The following is a 22,103-nucleotide window of genomic DNA, read 5'->3' as shown; positions in this document are numbered from 1 at the left end:
TTGCTTGAGCTGGGTATGAGTGCAAGGGTCTGCCTACACGCATTTCATTGCAGGATCGGGGTTAAATCTGTAATTGGCCTCCTCTGAGACATTTTTATACGATATGTCAGTAGTCTGCAGAGGTTGTTAAAATTACTCCTGTCAATAAAAAGTGGACAAGAATAATTCAGAATTCTCTGGCATTTGTTTTAGAGGAGCCTTAGAAATGTGGCCCTCATATGATGCAGCAATTTCAAACAATACAAAAAAAAATAGGCAGTAAAGGTCCAATAGTAGTTGACGATGAAGCATTTACTAATTTTAAAAAAGGATGGAAACTAGTGGAGAGAGACTGGAAACAGCAAAAGCATCAGTAGAAATTTTAACATTTATGAATCCCAATATAAGTATATTAAATTCACCTACATTGATGAAATAAATAGCAAAAGTCACCTTACAGTCATAAAAAAGCTGAAACAAAAATAAAGGGCTGTCCGCTAGGGAGCCAACTCCCGGGCAGCACTACACAGCACGTTAGTAAAATATGTAATGGTACCTTCCTGAGCTGTTCAGTGCCGAACTCCTGCCCTTCAAGTGCCTCTTCCCACAAATGATCCCTCATCTCCTGCCCCACAGGAAGCAGCACCAGCCCTTCAAAAAGGGTCCATGCCTCAGCACCATCCTCTATCCAAGAGCCAGGTTTGGATAAGAGCCACCACTTTCACTGAGTACTCAACTTCCAACTTTTAGCTGTTGCCTTTGTAATGGTTCCACCTTATTCTAGCCCACAGGGTGAATGTGAGAGAGTGGGCGTGGAATTCTGGGCCCCGCCCAAAGAAGGAGAAGTCGCAGGCTTTTATCTAGACACTGGTGGAAAATATAATATATTAAAGTGAAGTAAGTTCTAATGGAAGGGGCTAAATGAATAGCGCAGAGTTTAGAAATCTTTTGTTGTTCCACCAATGAGTCTCAGCCTCATAGGCTTGGAGGCACTCCCTATAGCAGGGGTGTGCAAACTTTTTGGGCCGAGGGCCACATCTGGGTGGGGAAATTGTATGCAGGGCAGGGGGTTGGGGTGCGGGAGGGAGTGCGGGGTGTGGGAGGGGGTGTGGTGTGCAGGTACAGGCTCAGGGCAAGGGATTGGGGCAGAGGAGGGGTGCAGGGTGTATGAGGGGGCTCAGGGAAGAGGGTTCTGGGAAGGGGGTTGGGGTGCAGGAGGGGTGTGGGGTGTGTCAGGGGGCGCAGGGCAGGGGGTTGGGATGCACGGGGGTGCAGGACTCAGGGCAGGGGGTTGGGGTGCAGGAGGGGTGCGGGATGCGGCAGGAGGCTCAGGGCATGCAGTTGGGGTGCACGGGGGTGCAACAGGGGGCTCAGGGCAGGGGGTTGGGATGCAGGAGGGGTGTGAGGTGCAGGCAGGGGGCTTAGGGCAGGTAGTTGGGGGCAGGGGTGCAGGATGGTTTGGGCTCCAAGGTGACAGCGGCATGCACTGGGGCCAGGGCAGGCTCCCTGCCTGCCCTGGCCCCACGCTGCGCTGCTCCAGGAAGCAGCCAGATCCACATCCCTGGGGCCCCTGAGGGAGGGGGAGCAGAGGGCTCCATGCATTGCCCTTGCCACGCCTCCAGGTACCTTCCCCGAAGCTCCCATTGGCCACGGTTCCCCATTCCCGGCCAATGGGAGCTGCGGGGGGCAGTGCCTGGAGGCAAGGGAGTGCCTCTGCTCCCCCTCCCCCAGGGGCCCCAGGGACGTGGTGCCAGCTGCTTCTGAGAGTGGTGGGGGGCCTGCGGCACCATGGGGGGCAATCCCACGGGCCGGATCCAAAGCCCTGATGGACCAGATCCGGCCCGCAGGCCGTAGTTTGCCCACCCCTGCCCTATAGGCTTGTTCAATTGCTGCTTCATTCCCATCAGTGTTTAGCCTCTCTGCTGAGATTGCCACTAAAGGCCTGATCCTGCAAAAGTTTATGCGTATGCTGAATTTTATATTAAGCATATACGTGTAATACCTACACCACAGACTTCTGCCACCATCACTCTGTCAGTCAGGGGCATGAAGAGCTGTGATCCTTGACTGATAGGCCTGGGCTGGCAAAAGCCCCTAATGTAGATGCAGTTAAACTGGCATTTACTCTTTTACCAGCATAGTTTATTTCACGTGGTGCTGGGGAAGAAGAGGAGAAGATAAGCTGTAACAACAAAAGCACAGGTTTACCAATATATGCTGCAGCCACAGTAGGAGTGCTTTGCTCTTATAGTATAACAGTATTCCCACACGGGTAAAGTGCTCCTAATGTAGACATAACCCAAGTGTTCATACAATCAGGGCCATAGGAACTGGACTGAAACCTCCTAGCACAACTTCATTTTGCATAGGCTACAAAACAGCCTTCAGATGGTAACAACAGGCCAATGAGCAATGGACCTAGACTCCTAACCTAAACAAGCGAAGTCCAGTGAAAAACTCCAGAAGCCATTACCAATCTCCTGCATTACCTGGCTTCCCTAAGCTCATTGTTAAAATCTTTTTGAACTGGACAATGAATCTATATTTTATTTTAAAGGTTTGTGAATGCAAAAAACCTGCTAATTTTAAACAGTCCAGAATTGCTCCAAGAATGTGTGGTGGTTTGGAAGAAAATAGATACATGTGATCATGGATTGGCAGTACCGCCCAGCATTTCTAAATTACTGTGGAGAAAGGGGAAGGCTTATTATGATCATGTGAGGTAAATAAGGTTTACTTCCATCTGACTAATATAGAAGTAGTTGTCGGAATTAGTCTCAGTTTTTAACTCAGCTCCTTTGGTACAGTGAAGCAGAGGCTTCACTAACAAAAATCAATTTAACTTTTTCCTCAGCTTCCGTGAAAGACCCTAATCTAGAAAGAGGATCTATGCAGGTGGCTCCTTACCTCTGTGCAGATCCCGTCTGAAATTAATAGGGCCCTTTGTGGACATAAGGGGCCACCCAAGCAGATCCAATGGCAAGATGTGAGCCTAAATTCTTAGACCTCATCCCAGCAAAGCCCTTCCCCATGTGGTTAACTTTACAAACAACTACATACAGTGCATAAAGTTAAGTATGTGTGTGTGCTTTGCAGGATCAGGTCATTACATGGCTGTTTTTTGGCTTTGACTTTTTTCCAGATTCAACAGTGTCTTGTGTCAAAGTAGATGAATAATTTCAGCAGGGGAAAAAAAAAGGTTAAAAAGGATATTCAGGCTGGCCTTGCAGACACTATGCACGTGCTCAAATTTATTACTGTGAGTAGCCCCACTAATGGGACTATATTTGCCCAAGCTGCTTTTCTCCACACAACTGATTGCCCATCATATATTCATTTCCATTTATTTTTCAAGCACCGCTCCTAATAAAAGTGCCTGTCGTCAGTGTGCATTTTTTAACAGAAGCATTTGTTTTTAAACAAACATTCCCCTGCAACATTTGCAACCCAACAGTGCAGCATTGAGACCCTGAATGTAAAACTGATTATATCCAAGAGTGAGATTGCCTTACAGGCCTTGATTTTCATTGTCCAAGCTGACAGAAATCCAAAATGTAAAAAGCACAGTAAAAAGTAAATTCAATTTCTAATAATCTAAGAAAAAAGAAAAGGAGGACTTGTGGCACCTTAGAGACTAACCAATTTATTAGAGCATAAGCTTGCGTGAGCTACAGCTCACTTCATCGGATGCATTCAGTGGAAAATACAGTGGGAAGATATATATACGCAGAGAACGTGAAACAATGGGTGTTACCACACACACTATAACGAGAGAGTGATCACTTAAGGTGAGCTATTACCAGCAGGAGAGCGGGGGTAGCTCACCTTAAGTGATCACCCTGGTTACAGTGTGTATGGTAACACCCATTGTTTCATGTTCTCTGTGTATATAAATCTCCCCACTGTATTTTCCACTGAATGCATCTGATGAAGTGAGCTGTAGCTCACGAAAGCTTATGCTCAAATAAATTGGTTAGTCTCTAAGGTGCCACAAGTCCTCCTTTTCTTTTTGCGGATACAGACTAACACGGCTGCTGCTCTGAAACCTGTAATAATCTAAGGTGTCACTAGTAACATAGGTAAAGAAGGTTTCGGAGTAACAGCCGTGTTAGTCTGTATTCGCAAAAAGAAAAGGAGTACTTGTGGCACCTTAGAGACTAACCAATTTATTTGAGCATGAGCTTTCGTGAGCTACAGCTCATTTCTGTAGCTCACGAAGGCTCATGCTCAAATAAATTGGTTAGTCTCTAAGGTGCCACAAGTACTCCTTTTCTTTATAGGTAAAGAAGTGAGTTGATGGACCACATACTATTTTTCAGCGAACAGTGCTCCTTTGAGCAATTACACGCTGCCAGGGGGCAGGAAAACCTTGCTTCATCATTGACAGGAAGAGAGTTAAAATTCTTTCCTGCAGCCCAGCCAGCTTTTCAGCTGCTTCCTCTCAAGCAATGATTGCCATCAAACCCAGCCACGGAGTTGGGGGGAGGGAGGAAGGGAATGTGGCTGAATTCAGCTGGAGTGAGATAATTGGGTCATTAATGAGGAACTAGAGTAAGGTAGAGGGCTGGAGCATCAGAGAGTAGTCAAGCTTTTTATGGTTTTGAAAAATTCCTAATGCCAAGATTTCTTTTCTGTTTATTGAAAGTTGGCTGGAAGAAGCCGTTTTGCCTTTCTTCGTTTGGACCAGGCTGCTGAACTTGAATGTGTAGCGTGTTTTGCTTGCCCTGGCCTCAGCTAACCTAGTGTATCCTAGAGACATACTTAGGTGAGTGTTCAGTAGGTGATTATGCACTTGTTTCCCATACATAATGTTCCAGGGCACAAAACTGAAGGAGAGGTGACTTGACCCACCCTCCAAGTGCAATAACTGCCTAAAATGGTGCACTGTAGGGGGAGGGTATACTTTCTTATTTGGCAATGGAAGAGCTGCATAAAAACAGGAACCAAATGAGTCACACACTTGGTTGCATCTGTAGGCCGGGTACAATACACACCCGAGGGGCTCCTTGCATCCCTCTAACCCTCACGCAAGATCCTTGTGTGCCACCCTCCCATCCTCTATTTCAGGGACTTCCTGTAATTCCCCCCAATTTCCTCCCTGCCAGGGGCTCTATGTGCCCCCCCCTTAATCACCATGGCAGGGGCCCTGCATATCCCCCATTGTCCTCCATTCTCTCCCTGCCAAGTAAACCCTATTCTCCCCTCCCCCCATGCCAGAAGCTCAGTGTGCCCCCTCATTCTCCCCTCCATACCTACTACTTGGCTTTTTGGCTGGGCAATAAGTCTGCCAAATTGCAACATTTTAAAACTGTGTGCAAGGATGGGCATAACTGGGGTGGGGATATTGTTATGCAGGAATGTGTTAATGGCTAACCTGATACAAGGAACCCCAGGTGTTCCCAATTTTGCCCTTCCAGGTGTGAATTTTCACCAAAAGCAATTGGGTGCTGGCCATTGATGCCTAGAAAATTTCTAGGACAGACAGAGAAATGCCACTCACTTCAGTGTACCACCTTGCTTCACTTGCCCAAAACACAAGGTAGAACTATATGTTTACCCTCCGGTATCTAATGTATTTCAAAGCTGTTGCATAGATTGTATGTAGTGGACTAGTTCACATTAAAGGATGTTCATGACTGGAAATGTACTGTAGAGAGCAAAGCTTTAGTCATCCAACCGGGACTGTAGACATGAAATTTATTCTGAGCTGAGGGAGAGATTTTTGCATCAGAGATGTATGTTGTGGCTACCAGTGACCATAGAGGGAATGGAAGCTTTCAGAGGAGTGGTTCATTATTTTGTTCATCTTCTGGCAATTGTGTCTCCAGTCCTACAAACCCTGGTACTCTGTGGTACAAGTACATCTGGAGTATGTGCCTGTAGTCTGGACAAGAAAACAAGGGGCATCATCTCCTGGCGTCACTCTCCTCTGGTATGTACATGTACCACCTACATGCAGAGTGCACAGACAGAGCCTTGGCTGCTCGGCCTATTTGCAGTTGGGTGGCAGAATTGGATGTGAAGCAGCAACAAATTGCAGAGTGGGAAACAAACCACAAGGAAACCTGAGTCTTTTGGGGAGCAGCAAAATAGAACTGCAGTTCTATTGTAACACAGTCTCTAGTCACCCTCTTGAGCGATCCTATCTCCCAGTCAAGGAAAGAAGCAGGTTCATCCACAAAAAGAAGAGTGATTGAGTCAGTGGGCCTAGGGGCAGAGAACAAAGAGGCATTAAACTTGAACAAACTGAGTTGGGATTTTAGGAATGGGACCTATATTGCTTTATCGCTATAGGACATACAGAAATTAAACCAAGCCCCATAGTGACTTTCATGTTTCCACAGGAAAAAAAAACAAACTGTGGTACTGTTCCTGGTCACGCACCATCCCCATCCCTGTCACGTGCTGCTCTGTTAATTAATAAATGTCAAACCTTTTATCTCAAAGGTGATACTAACGAGAATCTGTGCAAATGCCCACAGGAGTGTGCCAAGAATCCCACAAACTGCATTGCAATAAGTTCCAAAATCATATCAGCCTGCTTAAACCCTCTTATAACATGTAGTGATTTAATCCGCCCTAAACCAGATGGAGAGAGCTACCTGGAGACTCTTCCCTTCCATAACAGTGCAGAGCTGCTGCAGCAGTTCCTGTCCCACACCCAGCTTCCCAGCTGCTGCTGTTGCCCCTGTGACTAGAGAAAAGAGAGCCGCAACTGACGCAGATTAGAGCACTCAGTGTAGAAGGAGGGGATACAAAGGTGACTTTTGCACACCCTGTAATCTGGTGCTTCTGTGCACCAGACCAGTCCCTTAGCAATAATCAAAGTACCCAAAAGGCTGCCTGATAACTCCTAACAGTAGATGGGGATTGCCAGCACATTAGGGATTGAGCTTCATTCTTATACAGAGAATGAAGTCTTTAAACCCATGAGGGGTAGTTGTTTTTTAATAATAAATGTTGGATTCTTTCTATTTGCCTTCTGGTTTCTGGGCCTTTAGGGTGCATTTGTTTCATGTTTTCAGGCTTTTCTCTGCACCCAAGAAGGCTAGAAACGTTTTTTTTTTAAATATTTTTTAAAGGAAAGCTGAGATTTGTGCACAAATCATGTGATTTTTGCGGCAAGGGCTGTAGGAAAAAATCAAATATTGCAATAAAAATCCCAAGTGTTGGCACTGCACTCAGCGGTGGAGGGTGAATTGCAGGATCTGAGGGATAGCCAGGATATTTGCAGGTGTCTGTACCTCCTTGAGGTACAGTGCACAGATTCTATTTTGAGCTACTAAAATATTTTAAATTTTCAAACTTGCAAAGTAAAGAGAAAAGGAGTCCTTGTGGCACCTTAGAGACTAACCAGTTTATTTGAGCATGAGCTTTCGTGAGTAAGTAAAGAGAGTACCTGATTCAGTGTCAGGTCTTGTGTGCTTAAATACTTTGCTGAATCAGGGCCTCAATACTTCTTTTTGACTGTAAAGGTTTATTTTAGATAATGAATAGATTGGTATGTAATCTCTTATAGATAATAGAATCTTATTTTTCATAGATTAAACATCTACATAGAAGCTATTGTAGGACCCCAATAAAAAGATCTGAGGTATTTTTACCAATTAATTAAAGCCTTTATTATATTACACAGAGCACAGGCATGAGTGAAGGATATGGATAGGCTGAGACAGATATGTGATGTGTGTCTGTTTTGGAATAACCAATTCCTTTTCATTCTTTACCCATTAGTGTTTGCCTGGGTACTGTATAAGTGATTCATCATGATTCTGCCACTTTATGCAATCATCCCTAGCTCTTACAAAGAATTTGTTTCGCTCCCCAAATACAGATATGCTCACTGCCTCACAGATAGATTAGATTTTATCCCTTAGCTTAAACATGCACTGTTTTCAAAGCCAATGAGCTTTTACTGAAGTCAATCAAATCTTCACAGATAAAATGCAAATGCAGAGGACCCAATCTTGCTCCTATTAAAGTCAAAGGGAGTTTTCCCACTGGTTTCAGCAGTAGGAGGACTGGACCTTGAAGGGGGCAGGGGGAGGCAAGGATGATTTATAAAGCTGATAATAATGCCTCAACTTGATCTCAGCCAGCAGCTGCGAGGGTCAAACTTTGCTTCATCCAGGCTGATTTCTGTTTGCAGTTCTGCCAGCACTTTATGTAATACAGAGCAGCAATGATACTAACTGTAACATGCTCTGTCTGCTTATGTAGCCTTCATTCACCAAGATACCTGAGCACCTCACAAACTAGTTATATTAATCTCACAACATCTCTTGGAGGGAGTAAAGTATTATCATTGCCCCATTTTACAGATGCCAAAGTGAGGCACACTGAGCTCAGGCAGTTCCTAAGGTTGCATTGACAGAGCCAAGAATTGAACCCTCTTCTCACAAGCCTAGTGCCTTAACCACAAGATAGGGTGACCAGACAGCAAGATGACAGGTTTCAGAGTAACAGCCGTGTTAGTCTGTATTCGCAAAAAGAAAAGGAGTACTTGTGGCACCTTAGAGACTAACCAATTTATTTGAGCATGAGCTTTCGTGAGCTACAGCTCACTTCATCGGATGCATACCGTGGAAACTGCAGCAGACTTTATATATACACAGAGAATATGAAACAATACCTCCTCCCACCCCACTGTCCTGCTGGTAATAGCTTATCTAAAGTAATCGTCAGGTTAGGCCATTTCCAGCACAAATCCAGGTCTGGGTACTGTATAAGGTCTGGATTTGTGCTGGAAATGGCCTAACCTGACGATTACTTTAGATAAGCTATTACCAGCAGGACAGTGGGGTGGGAGGAGGTATTGTTTCATATTCTCTGTGTATATATAAAGTCTGCTGCAGTTTCCACGGTATGCATCCGATGAAGTGAGCTGTAGCTCACGAAAGCTCATGCTCAAATAAATTGGTTAGTCTCTAAGGTGCCACAAGTACTCCTTTTCTTTCAGACAGCAAGAGTGAATAATCAAGACGGGATATCAGGTAATAGGGACCTATATAAGACAAAGTCCCAAATATCGGGACTGTTCCTATAAAATCGGGACAACTATCACAATACCATCCCTCTGGTCTTCAGAAGACTTGATTTTGTTTGTGCAGCACTGACTTCCAGTTTAGTTTAACATTCATAAGCAGCGGTTATCTTTTAGTATAAATCAAATGTATCCTGTTTACTACCATTCCACAGAATATATCTTTAAGTGTATTGCTGGTCAAAAGCTTTCACCGTATAGACACTGTGATCGGACTTAATTTACAGCCCAACATGTAAAAACATATAAGAAAGGTTCTTCAGGATTTTCTAGCAGTTCAGCCCTCTTCGCAGTGTGCACTCCTTCTCTCCCTCTGCTTGTGTCCCTGGTTCTGACTTGTGTTTCAGCATTGTAGAAATTTCCCCTGGTTTTCCATCTCACTCTGGTCTCAGCTGTATACCTCTGGCCTGTGCTCGTCCCTGTCTCCACCCATCCCCTGCTGTGTTCTGACTTTAAGCATCTCAGGAATTTCATCACTTTTTTCTTCCCATGTTGAACATTGTTTCTGTGTTATGAGACCCACAATGCACCTGTTGATTTACATTCATAGCAATCAGTACGCCTTTCCTGCTTGTTCTCGAAAGACTTCTCTGAATCTCTCCTTGGCTGTTAGTGAAACTGACTTGCAGGGCGCTGCTAGGTTTATATGTTCCCATAAGATACACCACTTCCTTTGCTCATTTCCTCTCCTTTACCATACAGTCTTAGCATAGGTTACAGTACATGGTAATGTATGTGAGGCATCGTTTTCTATTTATAGCTGGGGTGGCTTAGTCAGTAGTCACAAAAGAGGCAGCACTAAATAACATATGCGTAAGTCTTCATTCGAAATGAACAAATTGCAGACATTGCCTGTAATAGCAAGATAGTGCCAAACGTTGGTGTAAATCAGCAGTGCCTGGACTGTACACAGGGCTCTCTGTATGAACTCCCAGTTGCACGGTTTTGTCATTGTGTGTAGTTTTGTTGCAATTACTTGTATGATATTTTCCTTAATGGATTTATTTTGAAAGTCAATGGGACTCAGAAGCCAAAGTTTCAGAGTAACAGCCGTGTTAGTCTGTATTCGCAAAAAGAAAAGGAGGACTTGTGGCACCTTAGAGACTAACTCATTTATTTGAGCATGAGCTTTCGTGAGCTACAGCTCACTTCATCGGATGCATACCGTGGAAAGTGTCTGTCAGTTTTGAAAATGAGTTTAGGGCTCCTTAATCACGTAGACCTTGCAATGCTTAGTGGAGCAACGCTTAAAAGTATTTAAAATCTGGGCCTTGGCCTGTTTGCCTCGGTTTCCTCATCTGAAAGGAGTATTAGTAGTAGTATCACTCATGATCACCAGCCCTGAGATAAATTAGTTAGTGTTCTTATAGGACTTGGCATAGGAAAGTATTTTCATTGTTAGATTTTAGGTAGTTACCTGCTCCAACAACGTGAAGCTTTGTTTAGAAAACTGGTATAGGACATGACTCACAAGTAAGGCTACATTTACGTCAGGGAAGTCATGGAAGTCTTGGAATCTGTGACTCCCAGAGATCTCCATGACATCCTCCGCTTCAGCCCCAGGGGCTGCAGGACTCTGGAGCTGACAGCCAGTGGGGCCCTGGCAGGGTTCCAGCGACAGACAACAGCAGCGACAGGTGACAGGAGGCCCCCTGCCAAGTTCCAGGGACAGGTGACAGATTCCTGAAGGGGCCTCCTCAGGGTTCCAGCGACAGGGGACAGCCTCGTACGAGGGGGAGGAGGACGCCTGGGGCAAGCGGCTGGGGTGTCTCGTTTTCTCTTTGGGAAATGTGGTCACTCTGCAGCTCCCAGCCGCTGTGGGCTGAGAGGGAACCCCACAGCTCCCAGCCACCACGGTGGTGGGGGAAACCATGGAGCAGTAGCAGCACAAGTCACAGACAGGTCACGGTTTCTGTGAATTTTTGTTTATTGCCCGTGACCTGTCCATGACTTTTACTAAGAATAACCATGACAAAATCTCCATAAGGTCCTGGTTCAGCAACCTACTCAAACACATGCTCCAGTCTCATTGACTTCAGTGAGGAAATACCTGACTGACCCCCATGTAAAGCCCTGATTCAGGAGAGCGTTTAAGCACTTGCTTATGGAGCTCACGTACAGATTTAAACGTGTCTGAGCGCTGCCCTGTATAAGGATGCTTTCCTAAAGCAGGGCCTAAATAACATGAGAATTAGGCTGATTTTCCTCTGCATTTTACAACTACTGAGATGAAAGAATTTTAAAGTGTTTAAATTAAACCTCTGGAGGCAGCCTGCTCAGTGCCTGGGAAGAGGGATCCCCTTCCATTGCTTTGCACTCCTGAAGGGAAGCCCGTCACAACTTCATTAGTCAGAAAGTGAGGTGGGAACAGGGAAGTCATTCACTTGTGGATCAGATGTGGAAGAAAAGTCTTCCCTTTATGAAGACACACATCAGTTATCACTTATACCAGTAGCCTTGCTCCGCTCATTGCTTTGCACACACTCACCTGGTATAGAAAAGTACGGACTCTCACTAAATATGTCTGAGATGCTGGTGGCAGTCTTCCCCCCGACACGGATGTGTGATGGCATTCCTATGCTGCGTTGCTGAGCAGTGCTCAGCAACACTGTATTTCACATCGTGCCGCTACAGTGGTACCTCACACGTGTACATTCACTTTAATCTCTGAAGCGTGACATCAGAGTTTGCTCTTCTCTCGTGGTCCGGGGTGGACTGAAGTGATCTCTGGATAGATCTGTAAATGAACTGTCACAAAGCAAATGACTGGGCATAAGGGCTTCCTTTGTGTCAATGCTTTGGCAGGCAATTAATTGCAGACATGTTCTACCAAGTGTCAGCTATGCTCACCCACCAGATGTGCCATCAGTGAACATGGCCAAGGCCTGAATGAAATACTGCTGGATGCTTTCTCCCCATCATGAGGAGAACAGAGGGAGGAGGATGCCTCTTGTTCTCCTTCAGTGAGGGGCTCTATCCAGATGACAATAGCTCACAATTTACATAGTCACAATGTGAAACCCATAGAAATGGTCTCAACAGCTAGCAAGATAATTTTGACTAGAAATGTCATCATTTTAAGGCCAAAGGGGGCCATTAGATCATCTAGTCTGGCCTCCTGTCTATCATAGATATTAAATTTCACACAAATACCCCCATACAGAGCCCAATGACTTTAGCTAGACTAAAGCATTTCAGTCCTCAGGAGGCTAAACTGTTGTGTGCCACAGGCAGAGAACACGAACCTTGAGGTGCCACCAGTGACTGAGGCCCCTGATATGGCCAGGAATTGATTAAGTGATCCCAGCTGGCGATCCATCCCCCGTGCTGCAGAAGAAAGTGAAAAACTGCCAAGATCCTTGCCAATCTGACCAGGTGGAAAATTGCTTCCTGCCCCCAAATCTAGTGATCAGTTTGATAACCTGAGCATGTGGGCAAGACCCACTATCCAGTCACCTAAAAAAGAGGATTCCCTGTAACTCCTCAGAGCATTGGTCCACCCCTTTCAGTGTTTCTCCTCCAGCTGTGGCCCATCTCTGATACTGCAGAGAAAGGCGAAGAAACAACAACAACAAAAACACCTAGAATACATTCAGCCAATTGTGCATTGGGGGAAAAAATTCCTTTCTGACCTCTGCAGACAACTGGCTGAAGCTCTAAAGCTTGCTGTTTGATTGTAGTCATTGTCTTGATGTAAGTGTTATGCACATGATGAGGGTAATGCAGAGCTTCCCATTCTCCCCAGGGCCTATGAACAAGGGGAACCATAGACTCAGATTCCAAGGCCAGAAGGGACCACCATGACTATCTAACCTGACCCCTCCCGCAAAACCTGCTGGCTTCTGGAAGCTAGTAAATAGAATTAAGCACAGAGTAAGGACACACCAGTATTCCAAATGCTTCACTTAAGGCCTAATACAAAACCCACTGAAATCAGTGGGAGTCTTTCCACTGCCTTTGTGTGCTTTGGATCAAACCCTTCACCTTCACCAAAAAAGATGTTGACTTGTGCTGTGAAATCTACGTGGGTAATTAGGTCAGGAACTGCAATGAAAAGAGATGTGGTGAATGTTAAGATCTTTCTACAGCTCCATTTATGTGATTCTTTGGAGTTTTACACATCAGCACAATGGGGATACTTGGGGTGAGGAGTGATTCCCATCTATTTCCTCTGACCAGGTTCAGATGGAGCAGAAAAATCAATAGCCCATCTTCAAAATTATCCTGTTTATAAATAAAAAAGCCCAGAGAGGAAAGAATTTATCAGACTGCTTCATCCTTGTTTCTTTCATTTTGTTTTCTTTGTGGGGGCACCTTTGAGTGACTCCTCATTATTTGTTTGGCTGCTTCTTCACCTTGGAAGCAATGGATATATCTCAGAGTGTTTGGGGTCTGAGTTCAGATAAGCATCATAAAGGTTGAATACATTGATTTTCATACAAGACATGCTCTGCACTCATTGCTGAGCCAGGTACCTCCTACAGGAACGTATTTGTTTGGGGTGGGAAGTATATATTGTGATTTGGATTTATTTGGTATTTACATGTTAGATTTTTAAAAAATCAATTTTAATTTTTTAGATACTTATATGGCTTCTATGACTGTAGTATTTGGGTGCCTCACAATCATTGAGTAATGATTTTTTTAAGTGAACCTTTATGGAATTAAAATTATTTCCCACCATTAATGCAAATCAAATACAACAGAGTGCATGCCAAAATCTTCTGTGTGCCTATCTACATTATCTTCTTTTGTTGCTGCAGTCCATTGTGCACCTGAGTCACTAATGCATTATGTGCAAGGACCAATTTTCATATATCATTTAAACTTTTTTTTATTTAGAAACTAGATTGTTTTTGACAAGAAGGGCAATTAGGTGTAAAGGATTAGCTCATTTCTGGTTTGTTCTTGTCTGTTTTCCATCCTATAAAACGCCAGCAACAAAGAATGTGTGTGCACTTTGATTCTTCCGTGCAAAATTGCTATTTCATTCAGACACATTCAACTAGAGTTGCAATGTTACTAAAACATCCAACTTGTGCATTTAACAACAGTGTACAAAGTGGAGCAGCAATGTATTATTTATGAGTGAATTGTCAGACTATTTATTGACATAATTATGATGAGGCTCTCTGGACAGTTCATGTTAGAAGACCGTGATTGGAAATGAAAGCTATCCCCTTCCTGTGTAACTAAAGCCAAAGTCTTGGGAAATTTGAACTTTTGATTGTTAAGTGGCTAACACTGAGAAAACAAAAGGATGTTACCAGGAAGCAGGTGCCGTATATAGCACAGATGTCGTTCTCAAACTGTGTATCAGATTTGTAACCCACCAGTGGGGTCATGAAGCATTATTAGTAGGTCACAAGAAGCCCAGTGCTTTTGAGTCTCCTTATCAGAAGCGATTTGGTCTTGTTACAGAAGTTCTGACAGTTCGGCAACATTGCCTTCTTACTGTGCCAACTGTGAAAGGTCAGTCACAGTCAGCTCTGGCTTCAGACAAAATATTTCCAGCAAGAGTCCTCCTGATGAACTATAGATGTTTTGTCTATCCAGCAAATGATGATAGCTTCATATTGTACAGTTTTCCTGTGCTACTGGATATCTCTTTGTTTGTATAATTTCTCAGACTCTGGGATTTATCAACTTAGATACAACTGTAAACAAAAACGCACAGGCTTCAGGCCCATCTTTCAGTTTTTTTCTTAGAAATATTAAAATACATAGTTGATTGGTTAACTCGTGGAAGTAACATCATCTTCATACTTTTGAGCTACTGAAAAAGGGAGAAAGGAAAGAAAACATTTTCCAGATAATTGTAACTAAACTTGAAAATGATGATAATCAAAATATGGGAAGAAGCCTTTGTTCCCCTAGAGCAGCAGTTCTCAAACTGGGGGGTCGGGACCCCTCAGGGGGTCGTGAGGTTATTACAGGGGGGGTTGCGAGCTGTCAGCCTCCACCCCAAACCCTGCTTTGCCTCCAGCATTTATAATGGTGTTAAATATATTTTAAAGTGTTTTTAATTTATAAGGGGAGAGGGTGTCGCACTCAGAGGCTTGCTATGTGAAAGGGGTCACCAGCACAAAAGTTTGAGAACCACTGCCCTGGAGGATGGCTGAATCTGATTGGAACTTACCCTTACAGAGGATGGTGAGGTGTGCTCATCAATCAGAGAGCGGCTAATTCCCACAGATGGTTGGACGTGCCTGGAGCTCTTCAAGGAGAAGGAGCTAACCATCCTACAGGCTTCTGGTTGGAGCTAGTCACTTTCTTATTTTATTTTGGAATATTTCCACTTCTCAGAGGTGAAAAACAATGCTGAGCCTATTCATACATCCACCATGGAAAACTGCAAATACAGGATCGATTGGACCCATCATGTAAGATATTTGTTAGGCACTGTTACCATGGTATAAAGCTCATGGGGCAATTGTCCATCTCAAAAAGATAATCGTGCAAGCACCAAAGCAGTTAAATTACTGTGTGTCACGCTGCAGCATCGCAAGTTGCTAAAAAGTCCAATTCTCAAGTGACAGTCCTTGCCACAAACAGTGCCAGTGTAAGGAGCAGGCCCAGAGACTGAAAGCTGGCACACCACTAGTTCGTGAGGGCTGCTGCACTTCATTTTCCTGTCTCTCAACCCCATCTCTTCAGCCACTTTGATTCCCTGGCCCAGCACAGCCTGTTGCTAGCTGCATCTTCCCAGCTTGTGGTGTCGATGTTGAAAGTTTTCAAGTTCCTCTTGTAAATGTCCTTGAACCTGAACTTAGGTTGGCCCAGTGGCCTTGGAAAATGTGCAAGTTCTTCATACAGGAGATTCTTCGGAATGTGTACATTGTCCATCTAGTGCAGCTGACCAAGCCAACAGAGAGTCTGAGTTTGAGATTTGTGATTAGACTTGGCAATTTTGCTTTCTCAAGTACTTCAGTGTCAGAAACTTTGATTTCCCACTTGATGATGTGTAGACTATGGTGAAGAAAGCGAGTGTGGAAAATGTTTAACTTTCTCTCAAGCCTGCTGTAGGAGGTCCAGATCTCAGTACTATGCAGCAATGTGCTCAAAACACACATCCGGTAGACTCATATCTTGCTGTTCAATGTTAGTTTCCTGTTATCCCATACATGCTTGGTCAGTTGGTCAAATGTGGTAGCTGCCTTTCTGATAGAAAAATTAAGCTCACCATCTAGAGATTAGGATCAACAGTATCTGATATTTTGATAGCAGAACTTGTGCACAACTTCTAGCATAGTGTTAGCTCTTGGAACGTCTGGAGCAGCCAACACATCTTATGCAATAATCATTGTCTTATTTGGATGGATGGTTAGTCCAATTTTATGACAAACTAGTGCAAAGTTGCTGGAGCTTGTCTGTGTGCGATGAGCATGGCGCCATCAGCGAAAAGAAGTTCTCTTGTCAGCAGCTATGTTTGACTTTGCTCAAGTATCTAATAAAAATGACTCTTTAAATTGTGTGGGACAGTGAAACCGTGTAGCTTTCAGGATCCACGAATGAAGAGCCTCCCCAAAGGCCCCACACACAAAGGAATAGAAGGAGCTCATGGAGTAACTGCAAAGTGAAAACAACATTGCTAGACAAGATCACATAGCGTTTGAAAACAGACTGTACGGAATTACAGCCAGAGTGAACAGCATAGTGGGAATGGTATATCATCTGGGGCAGCTCCTGGCTGATTTCACTGTACAACAGTCAGGATGATGACAAAACTCTAGCATAAGTAAAGTAAAGCCTTTGCTAAGTCAAATCGGCATGTTGCCATTAGCAAATTGACAATGCACTAATAACATAAAGATCCTGGATATTCCGTAGAGATGAGAGAATCCAGATACTGATCTTGTTTATGGAAAAGTTCCCCACATAGTACTTATCATTGGACCCTAAAGAGCTAATTTATGTTGGAAGCTGTTTGTGGATTTTTGCAAATAGACTGTAGTTGACAAACACCAAAGAGGGAACTCTGAACTTAACTGTTTCCGAGATAAGGATTTAATAACATAACAAGAGAATCCATTTGAAGGCACTATACCAGCTTTGATCTCCGTTACAGTGGTAAATCTAGAGTTATTCTAATTAAATCAAAGGAGTTATTCAGGGTTTACACTGATATAAATGAGACCAGAATCTGGCTGCTGTGTAGGCCCCATTATTCTGAACAAAAGGGGGACCCCAAATGCCTTGCCAAAGTTTCTTGCAGATTTACTAAAATCACAACTGAAGCATATGCTAGGAAGGGTTCTGACCAGAATGCGTCAGACACTAAAATGCTGACTAGGTTGCATGCTATCGAATATTATCTATTCATAAAATCTGATGGATAATTTTTGTAATATTTAAAAGTCACTTCAAATTGTATGTTGCAATGATTTCCTGTTTTCTGATCATCAGAGACATGGTGCCTTATCTGCCTATTTCCCCTCCCCTTTTCTGCAGAAAATCTCTTTAGATGTAGACTCGTTATTCATATCCATCAATCTAGCTTCTTAATTGGCATTTAAAGATACAGACAAATCATACACAGTAGTTGTTCTCATCCCGTTTGGAAATGGAAGGTGTCCAGCTACATTTCCTCAGTTCATTCAGTCTCAACTAGAACGGCATACAGTGGCGGATTAGCTACTGGGCCAACAGGGCCAATTGGGGGGCCCCCCAGAAAAATTGGTGGCCCCACGCCCCGACCCACTTCTCCCACCCAGCGCTCCTGCTGGGGAGCAGGGGAAGCCTCCGCGCCCTGACCCAGCTCCCCGGCAGGAGTGCCAGGCGGGAGGACGGCAGAGCAAGCCCCCACATCCTGGCACCATGCTCCGGCCCTGCTCCCCAGCAGGAGCACTGGGGAGGGGACAGGGGGACTGCAGGCAGAAGGGATGGGGAGGGGCCCCCACTTGCTCTGGCCCCACAAACCCCTAATCTGCATGTGTCAGATACACAGCAAAAGGTGGGGGGGAACAGAGCCTAATAAAAGAGGTCCAATTTGTCTTTCTAGTCTACAAGCCTCCAGCTGTCTCCATTCATTAAACATAAAGCCATGTGTTTCCTAAAACAGATGTCAGACCCAGTGCCACAGCACGATAGGTGCTGTTTTGATTGTATTACACGGTTTTATTTCTTTTGCTTAGAGAAGCATTTTTTTCTTTAACCCCCTGGCAAATTCTTCAGGGTCAATACTTTAAAATCCTTTTCAGAGAGCAGAAGCCATAAAATGCCTAAAATTGATCTGAGTAGTTGCAGGCACAGCTGACTCAAGCAATTCAGCTGTATCCAAGATGTTACCTGAAACAGCTCAGATACGCTTGACTAGTTACAGAGTAACAGCCGTGTTAGTCTGTATTCGCAAAAAGAAAAGGAGTACTTGTGGCACCTTAGAGACTAACCAATTTATTTGAGCATAAGCTTTCGTGAGCTACAGCTCACTTCATCGGATGCATACTTTATATTTTTCCTTCTGGCTTGTAGGCAGATCCAGACAAGGGCTCGGTTTTTTGCAGCAGCTTGGGTTTTTTCAGCCTTCCAGATGCCCCCCACGAGAAGACGATCGCTTTCCCACCAATCCAGTTATGTATTTCTCTGTCCTAAAGCCACTTCTTGACTACTTAGGCATCTTGGGCTGAATTTTGCTCTCAGTTGCCCAAATGACAATCCAGATTAATTCTATTGGCTACAGTGGAGTTACTCTGGGTTTACACTGGTGTAACGGAGAGCAGAATTTTGCTTCTGCTTTTCTGTACATTTTCTCCATCTGCTGAGGGCTGCACTGCATCGCAGGCAGTGATGTGACATCCAAGGGGATTTGCAAGTTACGGAAATGTAATCTTATTTGTATTTGCTCTCACCTCTTTTAGGAGTTCAGATAGTTCTACTTTGTCTTTTTTTGTTTTCGTTTGTTTTGTTTGGCTTTTTTTTTTTTTTTTAAGTAAAGGTTAGTGGAGACAGTTGAAAAATTATAGGTAGAGTAATTCTTCTGGTAAGTAGAGCACCTGTGCTAACTTATCAGTGTTAATAGCTGAACTTTTGTAAAAGGATATTGAGGTACTTTTTGCATATCTGAATAAGAAACTATCACAAGAAAGGAGGTAATAAAAAGTTGACAATACTATCTGGTAGTACAGTTTCACATTGCTCCAGGTTAGCAGTTGCTAGCAAGAGCAGCTCTCTAGAGAGAAAATGTTGGGGGCTTTGCCTGCAAAAAAATCACTCCTTGTTTTCACCTATGACAACATATAAATGGGCACATGTTTGTGCATGCTCACGCCACCACCTCCCCACCCCTACACACACCCACAATTCTGAACCAAAACTGTGAAAGATGTTCCTCTTAGAAATATGTTGCTTTCCATTGGCAGGAATGATTTTTCACTAGCTTTACTGAACCTGCTAATTTCTTTCCACACAGTACTGCTGGAAAGTATATTATTGTGCCAGTTTGTTTGCTGGCATAAATGGGCTCAGTTCCATTGACTGCAGTAGAATTTTCCACTTTTATAAAAGCAGAGAATATGACCCACTATTACACTAGTAAAAATGTTAGGGATTTTGTATTTTATATTATGATTTTCTTCTAACATTTTAATCACAGTTTGGGGACAGAAAAGGCAGACAAATGGTGTTTCTGGAAAACTAAATTTACTTATTAACTGAGTGGCTGAAAATTTAAAACCACTGGATCAAAGTCTGATCTCAGTTACTGATGTAATTTTGAAGTAATTCCATTGAAGTGAGTGGAGTTACCCTAGATTTACACTGATATATCTGAGATCAGAATTTGACTCACTATATCTAGATTCCCTTCAGCATCTACGCTTAGTTTCACCTGAGTGGTACATCTCTACCTTGCAACTACTCCACTGGCTTTTCTGAGAACCTTTTTGTTGGGAAGCGTGCAATTTTAGTTTCTACATTTAAAAGATCCAATTATGTAAATTAATTTTAAAAGCTTTATCTTTGATCTTCAAGGAGACAGGTCACTGCATGAAGCCTGGTACAGACTTAAAACAAGAGATCTGCTGCTTTGAAGTATGTCCCAAAGTAACAACCACCTTTGAGTCTTTGTGTGTCTGACAGGCTGACTTCTGAGATTTATCCTGTAGGCTGAATGGGACAAGTTCTGAGATACTGCCAGTTCTAGGCAAGGGATCAGTCTTCCTTGAAAACAGTCATGATCCCTGACAGTAAATATAGTGAACTGGAGATGTTGGGATGGGCTGTGGAAGGGAGACAGACACTTAACCTCTTTCAACATATGGTAGAGCTCCTGAGACCAGTGGTCACAAGTTGGCAATCAGCAGGCTATTTAAGAGTTTGTATTTCAGAGAGTTTCATTCTTAAGGCTTTTTTTCCAGGGATTACAGGGAAGAGGAAACTACCTCAAAACAGGGTGGATATTAACCAAGAGAAAACAAGCTGTTAGCTTACCCATACAGGGGCTTTAAAAAGTATCCATCACAGGCTGGAGTAAATATCTCATTGTGTTTACAAAGACACACTGCCTCCTGCAATCAGCAGGGTGAATTAACCTACAGGTTCATTCTGACACAGCCAAAATGTTCTGTCTGGAGGTCAGAAATGCTTTGGCTGAGGATGAGATACCTACAAACTGACTTAGAAACATACAAGCTCCTATTTGCATGGAATCAAGATTAGACTGGAAAGCACACCCCAGGCACCAGGCTTGAAGAAAACTGACTTTTGATTGGATTGCTCCAGAGACCTATTGCTTACTTTTGAACTGCAACTGTTTAAACCTCTGTACTGAGGGCATCTGCAACCTTTCCCTTTCCCTGCCAGCCCTAGTAAAATACGCTTTCACTTAGCCATGTGTCTGAGTGGTTACTGGGATCCACCAGGGCTAGCGCCTACCAGGCTAGCTGCTGAAGTGACTACACAGAACTTGCTTCCATGGTAGTGGCATTAGTGGTTTGGTGTACTGAGCTAATGGTACTCCAGGGGTTTGGTGTACTGAGCAGCCCTAATAAGTACATTTGAAAACAACATGTGTTCTAAGTATCTATGAAAAGCATGCACTGAATTCTCTCTGATTCAGTGTTCTCAGTGGTCATAAAAAGGGCTTGAGGCCTCTCATGTGACATTTAGTGTCACCATAGCTCCCTTGCCAGAAACTATTAATCATAAATCAAAGGCTGGTAAAGTGTCTCACTCAGGCCAAATCACTCCCACCATCTCTATCCAGTTCTCTAAAAATCTAAACCACAAAGCATCCAGGGCTCTTGGATATCAGCAGTATCCCTAGGTCAGCTGTTCAAGATGTTTCTCTGCAGCAGTTCACTGAAGGCCTAATGCACTAAGCTGTCCACGAATACAAAAAGTGATGTTAACTAATATACCAGCTAACAAGGGTACTTAGGGAGATTTGCAGCAATATGTGGTGCCAATATTCTAACTAGCTGGTGATGGGCCAGGTGCTAAGTGTGTGTGAGCTTCTAGAAGGGAGAGATGAGGAACTAGGGAGATTAGTCAGGGGCTAGCCCATGTTAACAAAAATATTTCCTTATAACCACAATCAATGAGGGAAACTGCAGCACTTCGCAAACACATTCTTGTTAAGAGTGCTCTGCTGGCAATACTTTTGTTCCTGGGAAACATACTGGGCCTGATCAGGGCCAGCCCTAGACCAAATGACACCCAGGCAAGGAGCATCTTCAGCACCACCCCACCACCCCCATTTGCTAAACTTTTGAATACCTTTATTTTGTATTGCATTTGTAGCCCACTTCACAACTTTGATGCATGATTTGCATGCATGATTTATCCATGTTATATAAGACTGACTGGTGATGCCCCACCCCTTATATACCTGCGAGGGCATGGCTGGCAACATTCTAGAAGGTTCGAGGAAAATGTAGTTCTCAGAAAGTCTGGAGGGTTCTATGAGATTCTACAAAGGTCCAGAACATTCTAGGAGGTTAATGAAAAATGAATCTACATACGGAAGACCTAAAACATTTTACTTCAAACATTCTATTTTCCCTTTTGTCGCTAACAACAAAAACAGCACCCTGAGCCCAGTGCCCCCCAAGCTTGGGTCACCTGCTCCTAAATCCAGCCTGGG

This window comes from Eretmochelys imbricata, chromosome 2, assembly GCF_965152235.1.
Source record: "Eretmochelys imbricata isolate rEreImb1 chromosome 2, rEreImb1.hap1, whole genome shotgun sequence".
In the NCBI taxonomy this organism is placed as follows: Eukaryota; Metazoa; Chordata; order Testudines; family Cheloniidae; genus Eretmochelys; species Eretmochelys imbricata.
The sequence above is the reverse complement of the archived record's forward strand: the minus strand, read 5'-3'. Positions refer to the sequence as shown.